The sequence below is a fragment of the Pezoporus occidentalis genome, unplaced genomic scaffold (genome assembly GCF_034315485.1).
Source record: "Pezoporus occidentalis ecotype Australia unplaced genomic scaffold, CSIRO_AGI_Poc_V1 ctg145, whole genome shotgun sequence".
Lineage (NCBI taxonomy): Eukaryota > Metazoa > Chordata > Aves > Psittaciformes > Psittacidae > Pezoporus > Pezoporus occidentalis.
In genome coordinates, this window is record NW_026913263.1 from 1,593,601 (window position 1) to 1,615,904 (window position 22,304).

The 22,304-nt window shown below is 40.4% G+C and overlaps 1 long non-coding RNA gene across 2 annotated transcripts; it reads left to right on the forward strand.

Moving 5' to 3' along the window:
- The first annotated feature begins 1,993 nt into the window (after positions 1-1,993).
- Positions 1,994-20,006, forward strand: LOC134159382 (uncharacterized). 2 transcript variants are annotated; one of them, XR_009963131.1, is made up of 6 exons: positions 1,994-2,287; positions 7,767-8,372; positions 9,052-10,676; positions 15,510-15,647; positions 16,360-17,719; positions 19,067-20,006. It is a non-coding gene; the product is annotated as an uncharacterized LOC134159382 (long non-coding RNA). The 2 variants fall into 2 exon arrangements; XR_009963132.1 differs by lacking the exon at positions 1,994-2,287 and having other exon boundaries at positions 7,667-8,372; positions 19,082-20,006.
- Positions 20,007-22,304: the final 2,298 nt, after the last annotated feature.

Below are 22,304 nucleotides of genomic sequence, written 5' to 3' on the forward strand. Positions count from 1 at the left end.
AAATGTGCTTTTAGCTGGAAGCAGAAGCTGTATGGGGTGGGATGAGTAACTCTAGAACAGTGCAATGTAATCAGCTGTTCTGAGCATTTAGAGTTTCCTCCATGTGGGTCAGACAGAGTCTTAGGCTTTTAGTTCAGTGCCTTGTGTATAGCTGCCAGTCAGGACTGAAAATACATGATATGTGTTTGTTCATAGGCAGGATTAATGTTAAACATACAGGCTGGATGGTTCTATGTATGATACTAGGAAAAACTTCAATATTGAGTGCTCCACAAATGGTACCTGCACTCCTCCAAATGAGTGTGTGTTACTTTGGTTATGAAAGTGTGCTATATTCTACATGAAACTATTAGCTGCTAATTCCAACCATATGCTCCCCGAATGGAGCAATTTCAGTCTGCTATTTGCCAGCGTTGCCTGCTGTATGCCTAGAGTTTATTGATCAAGGAGTAAGCTCTCAAATGCTAGATTGATAGGCTGTGTTGGCAAATCATGGCAAATCCAAATCAGCCACCAGTTTTAGGTGCTGTTTACAATATTAGAGTGTCTGGGTGATTTATATTTTATATAGGATGAAAGACGTCACTTTCTTAACTGACTTAGAGCTATACAGTTCTTAAAAGTAGACCAGTCTTCAGAGTTTTAAGGTACCACAAAGAACAGCAGATGAAAATTTGCAGTCTTTCAGCAGCCAGCAGCAGAAGTGTGTGTGTGTGTGTGTGTGTGTGTGTGTGTTTGTGTGGGTAGGATTGCAACTGGGAAAAGATAAGGGAATTGTCGCTGTGTGATTATTAGAAAACCATTCATTCTACTGAACTGCTGTGGTCTAAACTCTTCCCACCTTACCTGGGCACAGCAGTCAATTCGATGCCCCTCAAGTATTTGCAGTGGTTAGAACCAGCATGTCATGATGCCATTTGAAGGTCCTAGAAGTTTTGCATGAAAAAAGAGCTTGATGGTTCGCAATATTGGGTTGAAAGATTAGAGATGTTTAAAGGTTTCCATCTGGGATTCCTAACTCCATGAAAACTATGGACTGAAATGTTTTAAAGAGTTAATGAATTATAAATAAGAAACCTCATTCATTAGTTGTAAGTGTATGCTCAATCGTGGATACAGATACTCAAGCTAATGCTACAAAAGGAGTGTTACAAATGTGTGGCAGAGCTACAAATATCCCTCATATACCACTTCTGGTGGGGAAAAAGGTGTAGCCAGACTGTGAAGGATGGGAAGGCTAAAATTTCCTAATGGTGATGTGAGTTGAAAAGTTGGAAAACTATGAACAAGTTAACAAAAATAAATAGCTGCTCTGGTGTTGAGCTTGATTCTCAGAGCTGCGATCAGCAATGTTCTGAGAGTTCAGACACTGGCAGTGAATCAAGTATTTCTTCCTTCTCCAGCACCAGTAGTCCTAACTTGCCCCTTTGGGGAAAAAGTGTTTTTTGACTTTGAACATATGGCATTATCTTGAGCTAACTGACTGCTCAAAAAGGACAAGTTTTCCTTCCAAAAGGACAAGTCTTATATTGCAGAAGGCCAAGAATGCAGCTTCATTTCCTCTTTCGAAGTTTAATCTAAAAAAGTTGTTTGCTCTTTTTGTACGGATTTAATTTGGAGCACATATGTCCAACATATGTAACATCATCAAACAGTTACCTGATGCTCTTCCAAACAGTGTGAACAAAGCAATAACTTCAAAGTGTGTATGGGTAACTGTACAGACTGGTATGAATTTGCATCCAGAGCTGCTTGGTTTCAATACTGTAACAGTAGTCTCTGTTAAGAGAAAACAGCCTTTAAAATGGAGGCCTAGATTCTGTGAATGTATGCCTCACTTTTATGTATGGTGTATAGTATGAGCGTTTGAAACTTTTCAGCTTCATTTTCATAGCAGCTGACTCCCTGCATCCCAGACTTTTGTAAGATTCGCTGTATTTATTTGGAATCTTTAAAATTACATGAATAAGGTAAAAAAAACCCATTTTGTAGAGCATCTTTTTAGGAGCAGACATTTTCATATTTTTTGCCAGTGTTCCGAGTGCTTTGTTTTACTTTTAATGTAGTAAGTCAAAGTAAATTTTACAGACTCACAGGCTCAGCTATCTGAAATATGATCATCTGTCAGAAGCCCTCAGTGGGACAATTACAGCCCCCACATCCTCCCACAGCAAACATGATTATGGGAGAAGAATGCTTGAGGTCTGCAACTGAGATTAGTAAATGTGAAGTACTCTTGCTTCAGTCTTCACCAAATCACCTGCTACAAATCTTGGTAATGAGATAGGTGAGATTGAATGTGTGTTATACATTAATACTGACTTTACATATTTTGATTTTTTTTCCAGCATCTGTCTTAATGATGTCTGTTTAGATAGATCCACATCTCTTATTTGGTTTTATGCTCTTTATAGAGCAAATGTAGCTTTACGTACTCCTTTGGTATGAAATACAGTGTGTATCCAATACCTGCTCCTTATTGTTGAGTGCTCTCAGCATTGCTTTTCTACCTGACTCTTGTTTTCTTTCCTTCCCAATATCTTTCTTACTTCTTGAAAGCAAAAAAGGCCCCTAGTATCATTCCTTCCTAATGTTTTACAGCAGTTCTTCCTTCCTAACTCTATTTCCACAACTGACTTAAGGATCTTATTTTCAGGTGATACACACTTTATTGTCACTTACATGTATGTAAAGCAAGGGCAAAATAGGTCTAAGATAACACTCTGATTTAAACAAGGAGCATTGTGATTTGTTAGTGCTCTGCACAGATTGCAGAGCCTTAAGGTGCCTGATGGAAAAAGATCCTCAACAGCAAGTGACGAAGTCCAGAATCTTGCTGTGCCATACACAGATCAGGCAGTCTAGTGATGGTCCTTTACAGGCAATACTTCATGGGGAGCCTGAGCTCTGAATCAGGTTTTTCTTTCTTAGTTTAGAAATTAGTTCACAGAGGTGTATATAAGAAGGTAACGGTTTTTTGTTCCGAACAATAATATTACTAATAATGATAGAATCCTCAGGCACTTCAGTGAGAAAATGCATGTATTTATTCCTTTGAGTCTTAAGTATGTCAGGTGAAAATTTAGCTATAGATGTGTTACGTGGAAAACCATATGGCTCGATTCATGCTTGGAAAGACATTTGACTTGGCTAAATTCATTTCTCAGCAAGCTTGTCCTTGCTGTCTGCAGGATTTTGGGATTACAACTGGAATGCAGACAAGGCTGACATGTCCTTCAGCATTTTTAGCATGATCTAGGTATGAGCACAGGTGGGCAATTAAAGTCTTTGTGCTTCATTTCCCACTGGGTGTCAGTTGTCATTTCACTCCCACGATTGGAAATAAATATCAGTGGTGATGAAGCGCTCTCTTCTACGTTCTGTAATCAAATGGAGGCATAGCAACATCTGAAACTGTAGCTTATTGTGTCAGGGATGCTTTTGGCACTTCTTTTCCTAGCCCAAAGGTAAAGAATATCTAATCCTTGCTTTTTGTTAGTTTTTTGGTTTTTTTTTTTCTCAGAGGTGCCTGCCACATCTCTGGTGATGTGGATAGTGTGTTTGTTGTTGCTGCTGTTTTGGAGAAACAAAGGCATCAAGAATAACATCTTGTCCTTTTGTGGAAGTGAATGCCTGAAGTCTCTGCAGAGAGTAGAGGAAAGTAGCAAATAATGCTGAGTATGTGGCCTTCGTTCACAGAAAAGAATACAGGAAGAAACACTATTTAGAACTGTAAATGAATTCCAGTACAATAGGGAATAATCTTAATAAGAACAAAGAAAGGAACAGGAGCAACTCCAGAAAAGATGTGAGGTTTGGGGGGATCACATAGATTAGGATTTTGGGTCTGTTTTATGGAGATTATGAATGCTGTTTTATGAAGTTTGTTTTAATATAAAGTACTGTTTGTAGTAGAATCACACAGATCTTGTGCATCCTGCATCTAATTTTTCATTTATAAGCCACAGTTGTATACAATAACAGAGCGACTGATTTTCCATATACAGCACGGATAATTTCCTTGCTGTGATACAGAACATAAAGGATAGTGGAGTCTTGGTTTGCTTATGACTCAGGCACAGAGTCTCCAGACTGACCTTTCAGTGTCCATTAATCTGGCTTCAAGAAGCTGACTGTTTTTTTTTTATCATCCCCTCGTTTTTGTAAAGGCAGCCTGAAATACGGTTCTGAAAGTAAGAGCAATCTTGTTCTTCCCACAAAAGCTCATTCTCCTGCCTTGCTACTACCCAGTATTACGTAGCTCTTGTCTGGCAAGGTTTGGTGGGTGGAGGAAAGGAATAGGTCTTATTTTGAGATTTTAAAAGGAGCTGCATGTTATATTAGCTTCACAGTTTATTTGTTTTATTCCTGTCCAATAAAAAGCTGCTTTTTCATGGGAGCCTGAGGAGAACTCATTCAAGATGAAAGGAAGTGGAATGCATCTGGAAGAGCAGCCAAATTTTGATGGCTTTTTCTTGCTGATGGTATGAGCAGTTAAATCTTTTAAAAGGCAGTGTTGCTTTCCTTTTAGTCCTATTGGTTGTACAGCTCTTACCCATGTTTTGTGAACGTATCATACTTCATTGTTTGCCAAAACCTGTTTGTTTAATTAAATTCTTTTAAGAGCATACCACTCTTCTATGAAGTTTGAAGGATTATGTGCAGCTTGGTTTTCCCCTGGTACTTTCAGGTTAGTTTTGATCATTGCCTTCATATATTGGGTTGCATTTCCTTTATGTGTTGCTTAGTGGCACAAAATGGGTATGGCAGTCTTGTGTGGCTAGTATAATGTTCATGTTTCATTACGTAGAGAAACATTTATTGCTGTTGAATAACCTGATGGACCTATGGTGTTGGTTTTCTCCTTAAAATAGTCACTTGGCTCCCTGTGCTTGAGGTGCATAGGGTCTCATGTTTGTTTGAGTGATTTAAAATAGGAAACACGGGCAGGACCACGCGCAGCTCAGTTTGCAAGACATCACAGAAATCCAGCTCATGCTGATGGGGATTACAAAACTGAAAGCGTTGCACTTCCTAAGTACATTTCTAATGAACATTGATGTGTGGCAACAATGTCTGCTCATGTTAGTAATGCTTCTTACCCTTTAAAACCTGTTGGCCTCTGCTGAATTCTGGACTGCTGCACCTGACCAGTTCTGGTGCCTGTCTTGATGGCTTGCATGGAAAAGCTCCTCTCACTGAAACATTGGAATGTGTAGTCTCTGTAGCCCTTCACTGGTAGGCAGCTCAGTTTGCCTCCAGAAGATACTGCCACACTGTAAATGAAGCATGTAGTTGCCACTCAGTCCTCTTGAGGTGTGAGCAGAATGATTATTTTCATCTTTGTGTCAGTTTAACTATCGTCACTTTCTGGTAATCTTCCTGCTTAACTTGGACTCCATGGACAGTAATTTCAGCACAGTAACACAGCTGAATGTGTCTTCTGTTAAAACTTCAAACTCAGGGAAGTGATCAGTTCTGGGAGTTAACACACAACATCAGAGTTTGCCTTGGTACTGTGGCCAATTATCACTTCTTATCAGAAACTTCATCACTTCGTAGAGTGCTTCATGACATACATTGCACAGAGCATTCTTCTCAGTGGAAGAGTTGAACAGTTTCAACAGTGTTGGAAAACAGGTTGAATTTTTAAACAGCGAATGTATTACATCTGCTTTAGTTCTTTTCCTAGGTTGCTCAGCATCAGAAATGGTTTATCACTTAGTTTTTCAGGAAGCTCCTTGCTCTTTGTTGTTCACATTTCTAGTTCTTCAGAGGTTGCAGACTTAAGGGTCAAGACCCCTTTTTTTTTTTCTTTGGTGGTTATTTGTTCCAATTTTCTTCTTTTCTTGTCATATTTCATTTTTTTTTTGGTTTACCCAGCAGTAATTTTTGCATTTTTCACAATCAAAGTCACATCTATATGTTAACATTCAGAGGAGCTAATCTGAGCACTAACCAGAGAGTCCACTAGCTGGTTTCTATCAGCAGCTATTTTTATGAAGTGATCCCAATTGCCCTTTTACTAGGAAGGTGTGAAAAGCTATTTACACCTAACCCAGCTGGCTAATTTTCATACTTTGTGCTTTGTATCAAGGGAGCTACTTTCCTGTTGCAGCACTGCCTGTCATTTAGTTATGTATCTGAATCCTTTCAGACTGTGCTGTCAATTCATAAGCTTACAATGGTCATTTATTGCCTGCAAGTCTTAATTAGTTGTTTTTTTTTTCCTTCATTTTAACATTTCAAATATGTCATGATTTATTCTATTTTGCTTCATTTGTGAGGAATAAGCTCATATCTTGTTTATATTTCAACCACTCTGTATCTTGTTTTTCACACCAATGGATTTTATTAGTTCCCTCTGTTTCATATTATCAGCTGGAATTCTTAATTATTTGTCTCCTCAAAATCTAACCCTCCACATAATTATACTTTATATCTGTCCCTGCTTTTGCAGTGGACTCAGCAAGTGTATGAGTACTGCTTCAGGTTTTCATTGCTTTGCTCTATGGTCGCAACAAATTGTCTCCATCAAAAGTTATCACGCAGAGATTGCAAATGTAAAACCAGAATGAATTTCTGTACATGTAATTCCACGTGTGGAGTAGTCGTGCACAATTTGAACAGTTTATGTACCGCAAAGTCTGCAATTGGTAGTAATTTTTCAGCTTTATGGTGGATTTATTTTGGTGATTTCATCATGTTTGCCAAAGATAAAGGATGTTTCATTTGGAGTAATGGAGAAAGGGTTTATTGTCTTCAATGCTGGAGCTGTGATCAATAGTGGGCATTTAAACTTCAGATGGCAGAGGAATCTTAATTGGACCCCATGAAATAAGGTCAAGTCGACTGTCAGAGTGCTGTGTAACTGAAGGAATTAATTTTCTCCAATACTTGATTTGTCTTTCATTACAGTTGTGTAATTCCAAGTTGCAAAGATGAGCAGTCATGCAGAAAATCTGTGACAGGATTTTTAGACTGCTTCTGAAGCCTTGCACACTGAGGATCTATAATGTTACTAAATTAATGAGTAAAGGGAATTTCATGGAGTATTAATGATAACAAAATGACATTGTCATTCTTTTATGTTTTTATGCAGGACAGTTATACAGGGTGAATGAGAGTATGTAATGGGAAGACTTAATTGATTAAAACCTTTGTGCAGTAAGTGGGAACTTCAGTTTGAGCTACATGCCATTAAAAACTGAACTCTTGATTGCTGTTCGACAAAATCAATACAGAAGTCTCTAGTGAATCTTGTGCTGCAGCAGTAGTAATGCAGTTTAACAATAAAAATCAATGCCTGGTCCTGAAGTCTGGCATTTAATATAGTATACATGGTTTATGTCTTTCATTGGTTTTTACGGTCCCTTAGGCCATCTGTTAATTTACTGCGTCCGTCTGGATCTGGAGGTCAGTAACTTAAAGAAATGTATTATTTTCTGCTTGTTCTGTATTGTGTGTGGGTTACAGCAACTAACTTGCCTTTGAGAATGTTGCTCGAGGCATTTAACCCATATACATCTCGAGACAAAATACCACTGCCCAAGTAGTGGATAGGCAGGAGCGTTCCTTTCAGAAAACCAAGCAGAGTAATGCACAGTCTACTTTTTTGTTACTCTCAGGACACTTATTAACACAAGTTGTTGGGGTTCTATTATTATTATTATTATTATTATTATTCCTTGTTAATTCTAATGCACTCTTTGTTAAAATGCAGTTTTCATACAACTAACTTTATTCAATTTCTGTATACCTTGTAGAAATATCAGGACTGGAAGTTGGTTACAAATAGAACCTTTGTCATCTTAAACTACTTAACAGCAATGGATGAAATATGTGAGAATTTCACTAATTCATAATTTAATAATCAGGCATTTTATAATTTGCCTAAGAAGAAATTGTATCTTATCTTCATCCGTCAGTGAAGATTTAAGAGCTGTGTGCCCTGAGCTTTCATTTCAGCAACAATTCTTGCCCAAAACACAACCCCATGCATATTTATGAATGTTTAATAGAATAGAAGCATAACTCGGTTCTTAGGATTTCACAGCAAATCTCAAAAGTTTTCACTATTAACTAGTTTATTCTTTGCATATGCACGCAGTACATTTTGTCCTCTGCTATATTATCCTTGTGAAGTATTTGTATGTAATGGAAAATAAAATGCTTAAATGTAGCTGAGTGCTTGAATTCACAGGTCTTGAATGCTACTGGGAATCCAGCCTTGTGTTTTGACTCGCAGCCTTCTCTCTACCAGTAATAGTTCTTCTTGACTGGTGAGCTGCTAAACCCAAACTGAAATCACCGATCATTTGCAAGCCTAGAATACAGTTTGCTTTCAAGTTGCACCAGAAATCTTGCATTTGGTAAGTTGCAGTGCATGCTCCAAAATAAAAAAAGGGGGTGGGGGGAGAAGTTTCTATGTCCAAACATGGTAAAGAATTTATGAGAATTGTTTTGGAATTACTGCTGAATCACTCTTAAAATACTTGGGAGAGATCTCTGAAAAATACACAGTGATGTGAAGCAAATTGGCTGCAAATATCTGTCCTGCTACCAACACGTATTTCTTTAAGAAAGACAATAATTAATGCATATAATTTTCCCACTATAAATTTTACATAGCAGTCACAACGTCTGTTGTGAGATAGAAAGTCGGGTTAAGAGAAGCCATCTAGCATGTTCCTATCGTTTATTTAATTGTAAAAACTGCAACATCCAATGGTGTGCAAGGGTTGTCCCATACAAAATGACATCCTTTTACTGCTTTTGTTTTGGTGTAATCTTAAACAATGACAGTGTAGCTATGGCCGGTGAAGTATACCACACACAAACAAACAAGCACAGCTTATTTGGTGTAGTTACAGTAGAAAAAGAAATAGTCCTGATGTTGCAGCTTGGTTTGGTTCTTCCAGTGGTGACAGAAGTGGGACAGTGTTTTGAAAATGGGACTTGTATGTGTTTTTATTAGGCCAGTTTGTTTCTCTTTGTAATCAAAGAGAGTATTATACCTCACCCTTACATTCCTGCCGTGCCTATTCACAGATTAACCTGAACAGCTCTTGCCTGTATCATCTGTCTCTTCAGAATTTTGCTGCATAGCCTGTTACAGCAAACCATGAGACATGTACACAAGCCTACAGGGGTATATATCTGTGGCAAGTGGTACCTAATTCTGTCTTCAGCTCTTAATTTAATCAACCAGTACACAGTAATTCCCCAAACATAACTGGATTATCAGCACAGTCAAGTTTCTAATCAGTCACAGTTTAAAATGAACCATGTTACAAGGCCACTTTTACATTGTAGGGTTATGCAGGGAAACGCAACAAAGGCAAGGTGCTGCTGCATAGTCTGTAGCCTGGATAAACCTCCCAAGTTCATAGGCTCTCATATTCTAACAAGCTCTTTCACATGGATTATTTTTTTTACCCCTCAGTAGAATGTCAGTCATGCTGAAGGATTCTGTTGCCATCCCCCAGCTTCTCTTTTGGAGTAATTACACATTTTATAATCTTCAGCAGCCTCGTAGTAGTGGCATTAGAATAAAAATGGAGTTTTTGAAGAAAAGAACTATCTTTCAGACCTCAGATCTACACTTTCATCCTGGTTTGTTCCAGCAAGGAATGAGAGGTCATCCAAGAGGAAAGTGGGTTTAGCTCTGGTACCTTGCTAACGTTTTTAGGCTGTTGACTTGGCTACCATCAAATATGTCAAGCTCAGACATGAGTTACCTCATCTTTAAGCTATTGCCCTAGAACAGTACTTTTATATATTACCCTGCAGAGCTGAACTTGAGTAGAGGTCAGTGCAGTGTCCACATCGGTTTTGCAGGAATAGTACTGATACTCAGGACACAATGCAAGTGTTCCTGTACAAGCAGAACATAATCTGGTAAACTTCTAATAGTCAGAGTTGGTAGTTCAGTTTTACAAAATATATTTTCCAGACATTTGAAGCCTCTGCAGGTACTGAAAAATCAGCTTAAGAACTGTGTAACTGGAAAGTTATGGTGCTTGCTGATTTAACACTGTTAATGAATAAGCTTCCTGACGCTTTTCCAGGAATTGCATCCAAATACTGAGTGCCTTCAGCCCTTAAGATCTGCTATATCCACAACACTTAACTCCTACACAGTAATGAATATTTTTGGCTTTGTCAGTGTGTCAGTAGTGACACTAAAAGAAACTTGGAGAGTTTTTGGTGAAGACTTCAAGTAGCAGGGGCTTAATTATGCTCTCAACAAAGTCAACATAGTATGTCACTGGATTAGAATCCGTTTAATGCTTTCCGAGTTGAAGTCCACAACTATACTAGGGTGAATGTGATTGCTTGGGTGACTGGAGAAAGTTTAAGACAGTATATGAGGCTGCAGTTTTAACTTCTTAAAGAACTTTGTATCTTTATTAATTGGATGTTCTCCAGTCCATATATACTACAACTTATACTCCAGTTTAAAAACCCTATAGACATGCTAATTTTAAACTCCCATTTTGGAAGTATAGCTTTAATTGTGAGCTGATCTTTTTCTTAAACACTGAGTCTTCATTAACATAGATACACTAATGCCAGATCTTGGGCACTCTACAAGTGATGATGAGGTGCAGATCCTCGCAAAGTGTCTGATGGTTCATCAAACATTTGCAGAAGGCTTGTTTTTCCAGACAAAGGTAAGTTCATGTCAGTACCAGCAGCTTTGCTGGTATCTGTCTCTACTCAGAAGCTTACATGAAGTCATTGGCTCTTGCAAGGGCTAAAATAACTTGTATTCCATCCTGAGCAGTGACAGCAGACCTTTCTGCAGCTCTCAGGGCTCACAGAACCTCAGGGAGGGGTCCACTGGTTCTGAGAATGAAGCATAAAAATCAAACCGCAGTGGATTGCACCTCTAAAATACATGGTGGCTCCTAAAATGCCCTGTGTACAGGGAGGGAGTGGATGTGAGTGTACTGATGACTCTCTGTGGTTTGCCCAGCCGGATGTGGACAGGTTTTGTGTAGAACTGCTAACCCATGTGGTTAGCTGTAAGAGGGAAACATCTGTTTCTGAATAGCAGTGCACACCTGAATGTGACTCAGCTTGTGGCAGTAGCTGCCGATGCCCCATCACTAATGAAAACATACCACTATTAACAGAGATGTGATGGAAATGCAGGAAGGAGGGCTAAGAAAGTACTGTCTGCATGCAAAAAATTTGCTTTTGAATCTACTGTTACCACTCCTGAAGAATTTGATGAAAAGGGAGGCAGAAAGCCAGTGAGATAAAAAATGAGCTCTTCCTGTACACTGTTCATTCTGTTACAGTTGTCTTTTACCACACATTATTATCAAGTGCTTAATAATCAGTACTAAACCTAATTCTGGGATAACATCTGAGAAATTGTTACAGCATTGGCAGCTGGAAGAATGTGCTGCCTGCTAATTATTTACATTATCTGACTCCCAGAACAACAGCTGGCAACCAGCACAGTCTAGAACAATAGCCAGTACCCAGATAAATGCCACATTTATGTAGGTGTAGGAGCACACTATGTAATCTCTTAAAGCCAGTGCCTTCAGAAGTCATTAACATGTGATGTAGGGACTAATTTGGAGTACATCCTGTACTGATGTGTCTTAAGTAAATGCTTGCAGTTGTATAATGTGACAGAAAAGAGTTAAAGAGTCACTGCATGGGTAGCTTGTCTAAAAGTCAGCCAAGACAGCTGTCATCTTTGAAACATGGCTGTCCTGGCTAATTTTGAGAAGAATATAAAGGTATTAGTTGTGAAATCTCTGTTGGTGTCCTGCCATGTGCAGATTTGTTCCACATTTCTTCAAAGGTGTTTGAAGAAACAACCACCTTCATTCCAGGTAGTGGGAGTATGACTTACTACCAGAACTGCTTTCAGTTCTGGACAACTTATGATTGCAAGGGCAAAACTGTAAACTCAAGCCATATATTGCATCCTTTCAGAGTGTAAGCTTGTTCAGTCTGTTTCCCAGCATGGCAGGTTTCAGTCTGTTTCCCAATTTCCCCTTGGTTCCTTCAGTATGTATCTTCCCATGGGAGTATTGTAAGTTCTACATGTGCTCGCTCTGCCTGGGGATGCAGCATTAGTGGGTCCTGTGAGGTCTTGATCCATAATGAGTCATTTGACCCCTTTCATATTTTGCCTTAGAGAATGGAAGCATCATGTAGACATCCTTTTAAGGAGCCAGCATGCTCTTCCAATGACGAAAAGGAAGATGCTGACAAGCTGTGGCTCTTAAAGTCTCTATGCCATTTTTTTTTTAAGAGGAGGAGGATGTTCACTCTTAGGCTCTTTGCATTATTTCAGTCTAAATGCAGTTTGTAGTTTCACTTAGTTAAGTGTGCTGTATTTGCTCCTCTGCCCTTCCAAGTTGTAATGCTTGAACAGTGGACATACTGTTTTCCCTGAAGGCAGATATTGTCTTGTGAAGGACAAAGTACCTGAGAAACTCTGTCATGAAAAGGAAGTTTAAGAATTGTATGGCCTAGTTTTCTAATAAAAATCCCAAAATGTTTTTTAATCTTACAGCGGAATGGTCAGCTCCATTCCCCCCACCTCCCACAATTCATTTACTTTGCAACTTGTATTAGTGATGTAGATGTGTACTGTATTGTGTGCCTCTTGAGAATATGCAACTGAGGTTGTGCTATAGAGGCTGAAAATATGGGGGAAAAGCAATGGCAATAAAATGATCTGATTGAATACAGTGCTGTTTGTGGCATCTGGCTGTCAGATTTCTATTTGCTTGTCTCATATGAGCATTCTGACAATTAATCAATGTTGATGTGATCCTCTGAATGTGCAAAGGATTGCACAGAGTAAGTGCCAACATGACCATATGCCTTTTGGCAGAACTGGATGGGCTCAAAAAAAGAATGTTTGGCTTTTTAAGTTGGACAAATTTTTACTGGGTGTAATCTTCCCTCAAAAAGGAAGGAACTAATAAGTAATATTTTGAGGGCTCTTAGCAAGACTTTTTTTGCTATTCTTGCTGCACATATTCAGAAGAAAGTGGTAACAATGCATGTTCAGGCCATTCATTTTTATCTACGTTAACAATATAGTCACAAATTTTCTACTGTTTACAGCAGTATTCTGGCTGACATGCACTGCTTATTGATGGTAAAAATCCTCTCATGCACTTCCAAGGGAAGGCTGGGAAGCCTTGCTCTTCCACCTACTGTCTATTCATCTCAAAAATTACACTGGAATTTTTACTGAAACTTCCTATTTCATCACAAACCGGCAGAGATTGGGCAGTTACACTGGAAACTGTCCCAAAATTGTCCATCTAGTTCTGGTGCTGCCAGCATAATTCAGCCTCTGGAGCAGCACAGTGCTGCCAGGTTTTGCATATTGTTAGTGACAGTTACAGAGGAGAGCTGTGTGAAACATTCCCACCTTACACTGGTGTTTCAGGGTGGGTTTAAAAAAATAGCAATTCTTGGCCCCATAGTGCCTTGGCAATCCCATCCAGTTTTCCCTTTAATGTTTTCCACATATGGTTGTGAAATCCAGTGTCTGACTTCTTTTCTAAATATAGAATCATCAGTCTTAAAAATGAGTGATGCTGTAAGTCTCATTTGTTTTCATTGTATTGCAAAAGGAGAAAGAAAGGTCTTGAAGTATTGAGCATTCTTCTGTTGTCCCTTCCACAGTCACTTTTGAAGTTACTTTATTCTCCTTTTGTTTTACTGTATGTTGGGAAGTATCTCCTTTTCAGTTTTGAAACAAGAAGCATATAGCAAAGAGCACTTTACCAGCGGAAGAGCAGCCATGCCCAAGCAGCCTGTGTCCCACTGTTAACAGAGAGCTTGGTTTTTGCACAGCTGTGGTTCTTACCATGTTAGCATTTGTAGGACAAAAGCAGAGATGATGGTATTAGCAAAGAGCGAGCTTGCTGTTTCCTTAGCTGAATTTTGAGCTTTTGTGTCTTCCAGTGCATTACCCAGCTGCAACCTCCTTATATGCTTCTACTTTATTAAGGTGATCAAAAGGAATTGCCTTTAAATTAATGATGGAGCAAGATTTTGATGATGCAAGATTGTGTCTCAAAAATGAAAAGTGACTGAAGGTAAGTCTGGATTGTGAAAAAGCAAGAGATGTGATTCTGATTCCTCCCTGCCATGAACCTTCATGTATTTGTTATCTACACAAAAAGCAGGAAACAACCTGTGATTTTAGTAATATGCTTAGAACAAAATCAGAGGTTTTGAAGAGTGTTCACCACTTCGGCAGTTTGCCACTGCCAAATTCACTTATAACTATTCAGAAGGAATTCCACCAGTGCAGATTTCAGTTTTAGTGGCCTGTAACACCCCCAAACTGCTCCACTTCTTTTGGTACAGGAAAGAAAGTGTTATGTCATATTAAGGAAGAAAACCAGTAAATGGCACTTTAAAGCAAAGTTTTATTCGGACAGAGAAGCAATTATAGAAGCTTGCAACGGGGAGTCCAACTGATGATGGTCTCTAAAAAGCAGAGAGTCCTTGCTGGGCAGGGGGATATAAAAATATAAAGTTCTTTTAAAACTGCCCATTTCTTTAAATCAGATTCCACAGGTTTCATCCTGCTAATGTAAATGTTCTTTTGAATAACTTAAAAGGATGTTGGAAAAATGAATATGCAAGGACAAGAGCTAATTCCAATAGATGATGAAAAATATGTGAGTACATAATGAAAAAGGATTGTTCACTTTCTGTCATTATGGATTACCAAGGCACCTCAGAGTTTGGGCCGGATTTGTTGCAAATTATGTATTCTGTATGTGTAGAATGGAATTAATGGCATTGTTTAGTATCATGGTTAGAAGAGCTCTCTTCTTTTTGTCAGTAATCACATGCAATTAGTGACATAAAGATCTGGAAAACTGCCGGAATGACAGTAACAAAATATGGCTAACTTCATACATAGTTTCCTGCCTAACACTTTCCCAGGCTGCAGTAAGCCTCGAAAACATTGTCAACAATACCGCAGAACGAAACCCAGTACAATTTACTATCTGAGAGAGGATGAATTGATTGAAGTCAGAGTCTGAGGATACAGTGTCAATGGAATAGTCAAGAGGAACACGTATTCCTGAATGTTTCTATAGGAACACTGCAAGGTGCTCTCTGTGTCTGTGAAGAAAAGGATTTCAAGAGTTAGTTTGCCACTAATGCTTTGCCACTAACAATTTCTTGCTTTTTCTACTGAACTCTCAGCAAGACCGGTAACATGAAATAGTGAGTGTTGCGTGCAGATGGAAAGAGACTTCTTTCATAACAGACATGAAGCTTTAGAAGCATGGTGTGGGTAGGAGATGATATGCATTGCTGGTTTAGTCTGACATGTGGTTAGATCCTTTTGTTTGAACCTCCCCACATTCTTCAGGATGTGAGTGGGAGTATTCTGCCATACATGAAAACCTTAAATGACTCCTGTGACATCTCTTTCAATGAGCCTCTGATATTATTGGTTTCTAAGAAAAGAATTTTCAATTTAAGTTTAGGCAGGATGGACGTGGGGATTGGAGATGTAAAAAATGCATAGTGGAGTGCACAGTGCTTTTGAAATCTGCTGATGGAAGAACTGTGCTGTGAGCCATGACCTGTAAGGGGCAGAACAGCAAATAAAGGTAATAGTAATGGTAAGGGCAAAAGATTTTCTCAAGAATTTTCATCTTATATAAACCTGGGAAGGCTTACTTTTGGTTTTTTATTGGGTTATGTTTGCTCTTTTATGGGCTATAGAGTTGACTGTTTTCAACATCTTTCAACTGGGCAAGAAGCCAAACCATGACTCGTGGTAGAGATGCTGACTTTTTGGTAAAATGGAATATCTAGTAGGATAGACAGCTCTTTTCATAACATAAATTCTTAGGAACATAGGAAGTATAGCAAATATAAAGATACCAGCGTCAAGCTGCTCATGTGGTCCTCGGAGGAAGCAGAGCCCACTGAATGTGTGTAGAGCACCTTTCTCCCTCACAGAGTTAAAGCCATACCTCCCATATTTGAGGAAGCTGCCTAATAATTTATCCCCAAGTGTCTTGGCAGTACTGCAACCATTCTTTTCACCAGGATGGAGATGTGGTCAGGAATGCAGTAATGGATGACAGCATCTTCTGTTGTAGTAGGCAAATTCTTACCCTCTGCAGCTAAAGCATGCATCTGCACAGGGAGGCAAGAAGCAAGAATGCTTGAGGCAATAGCTGGTTGCTGCTGGTATATTTAGGTAGCTTATTCCAATTGTGAATTTAGCTCAATATACCTGTTGCTTAAAAGAAACCCAAAACCAAGCAGTGACCTGCTCAAACAAATCATAGTGAGAGTGGATGTTAATTTCTCTTTATTTTCAAGTTACAGGTATGTGTTGACCCATCATGGTTCAACTGTGATACAGTTGCAACTTGGCTGAACAAAGGGAAGTATTTTTTTCTACTTGGCTGCTCAGCACACAAGCACAGACTGATTGGCAAAGCTGGAAAAAGGTTTGTCTTTAAGAAGAAATAAAACAACAGCTTATTTAGCAGAGAAGCAAGAGGTGAGTTTTACTTTACAGTCTTAAGGGACAAGGTTGAGGCAATCCCCTAATGTTGTTAGCATGGCACAATATCTTGTGTTTGAAGACTTGCAGAAAGGTATCTCATGTGATGACTAATCTCACTTATCTATTTGTCCATCACCAGAACTGTGGTGTCTGGGGACAGCTGGTGTCCTTAGGCCTAAGCCATCCTATGTTTGTTTGTTCCATCCAGCTAGGATGGCAGTGGAGCTAAACCTGGAGAGTAGAGTCTTGTTCCTACTGAGCTGAGAACAGTAGGACTTGTCAAGGTGAGTTGTCTGATAACCTTGGACCTCTTTGAGGAGATGATAATTGTACTTTGGTCTGAACAGAAGGACTTGCGGTCAAGTCATGTTTTTAGTTCAAATGGAGGCTCAGTAGCTTGACTGTATGGACATCTGGATTAGAGGCAGAGATCATTTTGACTCTCAATATTATCCCCCTATATTGAAAAGTTGCTCTTAGGTGACCTCCCACTGAAAGATAAATAGGCCTTTTTGGAGCTCTCCTTTTGCCTTATCTGTAGTTGAGAGAAGTCTGCTGGACAGTGGTATTCCTGTATTGCTAGTGAGTTTTTTTCTAATTGGATTTCAGGGCTTTGTACTGAAAGTGAAGTTCAGCTGTTGAAGGATAGTGGGGGAGATTCTGAAACTGAATGGGTAAACATATGCTGGGACTCTTTTATTAGAGAGATTCCTTGCTTGGCCCTAAGGAATAAGAGGAATCCAAAAGATGTATTTCACTTAGCTGTAACTGTCATGAGTGCTAAAGGAGGTCCCATAAAGGGGGGAATATTTTATTCTATCAATTTGGCAGACTAATGACTGTCTTGCTCAGAGGGATTATTTCAATGAAGAATGGAAGTCAGCTCTCAGGGGAGATGGAAATGAATGACATGAAGAGATACTGATTCATAATTAATTCTGTTCAAGACATGATCATGCACAATATTATATAATGTTGCACAAATGTAATTTGAAAGCACTATATGGTGACTCACAAATTCTATATTCCCACCATTTTAAAGCATTCCATTAGATGATTCTTTTCCTTACAGGTGCTGAATTACTTAAAGTAGCAAAACCACTCCATTTTGTGTCAGAGATCCTCTTGGTTGTTAAGTATAACTCTTGCATGTCTCCATCTACTTCAAAAGTAAGTCTCCAAGTGACTCAAGAAAAGGAAACTGGAATATTTTACAGGAATGTCTTGTATTCAGTGCTTCCCAGAATCCAGCTCTTGCCAGCTGAGTCCTTCCACTGTGTGTGTTTTACCATCTTCACTGAGTTATTGTCACTGTTGATTTTAAAAGTCTTAAGGCAATTTCATGCAGAAATGTGTCATGCTGAGGTCAAAGCAAGTTTAATAACGCTTCTTATTGAATTTTAAAACGCAAGAGGATCATTTCTCATGAGTATTCAGCAGCTCTAAACTGTTTTAATGAACAGAGCCTTATTTCTGTCTATTAAAACAAATAGTGTTTGTGAACATATGTGTTTGCATAGCAAGTACAAGTCTCTTTTGTGGGCTTTCTGCAACTCCGTATCTTTTGAATACGTTTTCCCTCAGGGGAAGTAGGCTGGAGCTCATGGCATGATTTTGTAGTGCAGAGATACCAAAAACTAGCTAGTAGAGATTTTTCAAGTGTGAGTGCTCATGGCTGCAAAATCTGTTTCTGTATCTTTTTTATGGCTATTATGCTCCCAAACCAAAACCCTTCTGTATTTTCACAAGTAATGCATTAGTTGAGACCAGACCTGCAGCAGCAAATACAAACTGTGAAGTATTTTACAGAATGCATAGGAAGGAGAAAATATGTACATGTTTTGCCTTAGTACCTTCTCATTAACATGTTTGTAATTCAGGTTTATAGGTTAGAATTTGAGATGTGCTACCCCCCATAAACAGTACTTGTCATGATAGTTCAAGTTGCATATATCTGACATGAACAATAAAGGAAGGCATTTAATATTTTAGAAAGTAAAGAAGCAACACACAAGATAACTTCTTATTTAGGATTATCATAGAATAGTTTGGGTTGGAAAGGATCTTAAGACCATCTAGTTCCAACCTCCCTGCCATGGGCAGGAACGCTGCCAGGGATGGAGCATTCCCCACTTCTTTGGACAGCCTGTTCCAGTGCCTCAGCACCCTCACAGTAAAGAGTTGCTTCCTTGTATCTAACCTGAACTTCCCTTATTTAAGCTTAAACCCGTTCCTCCTTGTCCTACCGCTACAGTCCCTGATGAAGAGTCCTTCTCCAACATCATTGTAGGCCCCCCCTTCAGATACTGGGAGGCTGCTGTAAGGTCTCCACGCAGTTTCTCTTCTCCGGGCTGAGCAGCCGCAACGTTTTTAGCCCGTCTGCGTACGGGAGGTTTGCCATCTAGTGGCTTAGAGGCGTTAATACCAGAAGGGTGGAAGTGGCGAAGCTGGTTCCTATTAAAACCAGTTGAAGTTACAGTTTTTTCTCTACTTTTTCCACCTCCCCATGCTTTGCAGCTGTTTCTGTTTCAGCTTTACGAGGTGACAAGCCAAAGTGTCTAACAAAACATCACTAGCTATCATTTACTATTGGCCATGGCAGATGCTTGGAAAGGTCAGTTAGCACACTGTTTTTCCCTGTTTCATTCATTGAAGTTCCCTTCTTTTGTAATGAAAATATTTGTATGTGTGTAGAGTGAATAATATGAATCCTCACTGGAGTGTTGGTAGATGCTGTATGCTTTATGCTCCTGCATTTTTGTTTTCCTATTCATCTTATCTGGTAATAGGTGATGTGTTTTAATCCCCAGAGTTCAAGTGCACCTATTGACATCAGCACAAGCTATAACATACTAAAAGCTTTTTGATGGCTGCTGTCACCAGTACTGCCACTAAGAAAAGCCCAAAGTCTGAGTTAGGACATTTTTAATTGCCTTTTCCAATTGAGAACTGGAAAACTGCCTGTAAGAAAGGGGAAGTGACAATGTTGCATCCTCTCTAGCTAGAATAGCTTTCTGCAGCCCCACATCTGTGATCTTTTCTTGTCTCTGCTGTTGCCAGACACAGATGAGTCTTTTTTTTCTTTCTGTCCCCATCTCCCCATATTAACAATGGGATAATAATCTCTTTTTGTTAGGTTTTTACAGATATAGTCCTCTGCCATATAAACCACATCTATACACCACTTCCAGATTCCTTAAATAGTGTTATCAGAAAAAATGACCAGAGGAAGAAATCTGAAACACTTTGAACACAGAAACAAGTAAGTGATGCCTCAAAGGAGGAGGGGGGGTTCATGTAGAGAACAAAATTGATGTTGGGATGGGTTCTCTGCATGGGCTTGAAGAATTTTGGTTGGTTACCCAGCTTCTCTTAAGATCCTAATCAAGTAGGGCTCAGATACTCTCTGCCTGGTCTTGTGAAGAGCTGTTAGATGTGATGTTTTAGTTCAACTGTAGCATTACATGTAGTTTAACCCAGTTCGACCACTTTAGCCCTCTTCAGACCACTCCAACCCAGTTTAGCCATGTTCAGCCAAGCCCAACCCAGCCCAGCCCGATTTAGCCCACTTCAGCACAGTTTAGCCTTCTCCAGCCCAGTTTAGCCCAGCCCAGCCTCCTTTAGCTCCGTGAAGCCTAGATTGGCCCAATTCAGACCAGTTCAGACCAGTTTAAACCACTCCAGTGCAATTAAGCCCAGCTAAAAACGGTTTAGCTCAATCCATTGCATTTTAGCCCAGTTCAGACCTGTCCAGCCCACTTTACCCCAGTCCAGCTCAACTAAGCCCAGCCAAGAACAGCCCAGCCCACTTTAGCCCAATTCAGACCTCTCCAGACCAATTTAGCACAGTTCAGCAGCGTTTAGCCCAATTCAGACCACTCCAGCACAGCTTAGTCCTGTTGAACCCAGTTTAGACCACTTCAGCCCAGTTTAGTGGGATTCAGCCCCCTCCAGCTCAGTTTAGCCCTTCCCAGGACAACCCAGCTCATTTTAGCTCAGCCAAGTTTAGCCAATTCAGCACAGTTTAGCCCCATTCAGACCAGTTTAGCATAGTTCAGCCACGTTTAGGCCACTTTAACCCAGTTTACCCCACTTCAGACCAGTCCAGCCCACTTTAGTCCACCCAAGCAAAGCCCAGCTCAGTTCAATGCAGTTCAGACCACTTTAGCCCTCTTCAGAGCATTTCAACCCTGTTTAGCCTAGTTTAGACAAGTTCAGTCCAGCCCAGCTCGATCTACCCTGGTTCAGCACAGTTTAGCCTTGTCCAGCCCAGTATAGTACAGCCCAGCCTCCTTTAGCCCAGTTAAGCCCAGTTTGACCCAATTCAGAACAGTCCAGCCCAGTGTGGTATAGTTCAGCTCACTTCAGCCCAGCCCAGCAAACTTTTGTCCTATTCAGCCTGGTCTGGGCCCATTTAGACAAGTTCAGATCTGTCCAGCCCTGTTCAGCCCACTTTAGCCCACTCCAGCCCAGATTGGCCCACTCCAGCCCAGTTTGGCCCGGTTCAGCCCAGTTTGGACCAGTTTAACCCGGTTTGGCCCACTTCAGCCCGGTTTAGCATTTCCCAGACCAACCCAGCTCATTTTACCCCAGCCCAGCCCAGTCCATCTTAGCCCAGATAAGTTTAGACAATTCAGCACTGTTTAGCCCAGTTCAGACCACTTTAGCCTACCTCAGCCCCATTTCGGCCACTTTAACACAGTTTATCCCAGTTCAGACCAGTGCAGCCCACTTTAGCTCACTCAAGCAAAGCCCAGCTCAGTTTAACCCAGTTCAGACCACTTTAGCCCTCTTCAGAGCCTTTCCACCCTGTTTAGCCTGGTTTAGCCAAGTTCAGCCCATCCCAGTTCCATCTAGCCCAGTTCAGCACAGTTTACCCTTGTCCAGCCCAGTATAGCACAGCCCAGCCTCCTTTAGCCCAGTTTAGCCCAATTCAGACTAGTTTGGCCCAGTTCAGCCAACTCCAGCCCAGTTTAGCCCTTCCTTGACCAACATAGCTCATTTTAGCCCATCCCAGCCAAGTCCATCTTAGCCCAGACAAATTTAGCCAATTCAGCACAGTTTAGCTTTTTCCAGCCCAATATAGCCCAGCCCAGCCTCCTTTAGCCCAGTTAAACCTAGTTTGGCCCAATTCAGACCAGTCCAGCCAAGTTTGTCCCAGTTCAGCCCACTCCACCCAGTTCAGCCCAGTTTGGTCCAGTTCAGCCCAGTGAAGCCCAGCCAAGCAAACTTTAATCCTATCCAGCCCAGTCCAGGCCCATTTAGACAAGTTCAGATCTGTCCAGCCCAGTTCAGCCCACTATAGCCCAGTTTGGCCCAGTTTAGCCCACTTCAGCCCAGCCTGGCCCTCTCCAGCCCAGTTCAGCCAACTCCAGGCCAGTTCTGCCCAGTTTGGCAACTTCAGCCCAGTTTAGAACTTCCCAGACCAATCCATCTCATTTTAGCCCAGCCCAGGCCAGTCCATCTCAGCACAGCCAAGTTTAGAACTTCCCAGACCTACCCAGCTCATTTTAGCCCATTTTAGCCCAGACAAGTGTAGCCCATTCAGCAAAGTTTAGCCCAGTTCAGACCAGTTTAGCCTAATTCAGCCCCGTTTAGATCACTTTACCCCACTTCAGCCCAGTCCAGCCCACTTGAGCCCACCCAAGCAACACCCAGCTCACTTTAACCCAGTTCTGCCCAGTCCAGCTCATTTAGACAAGTTCAGATCTGTCCAGCCCAGTTTGGCCCAGTTCAGCCCACTACAGCCCCTACA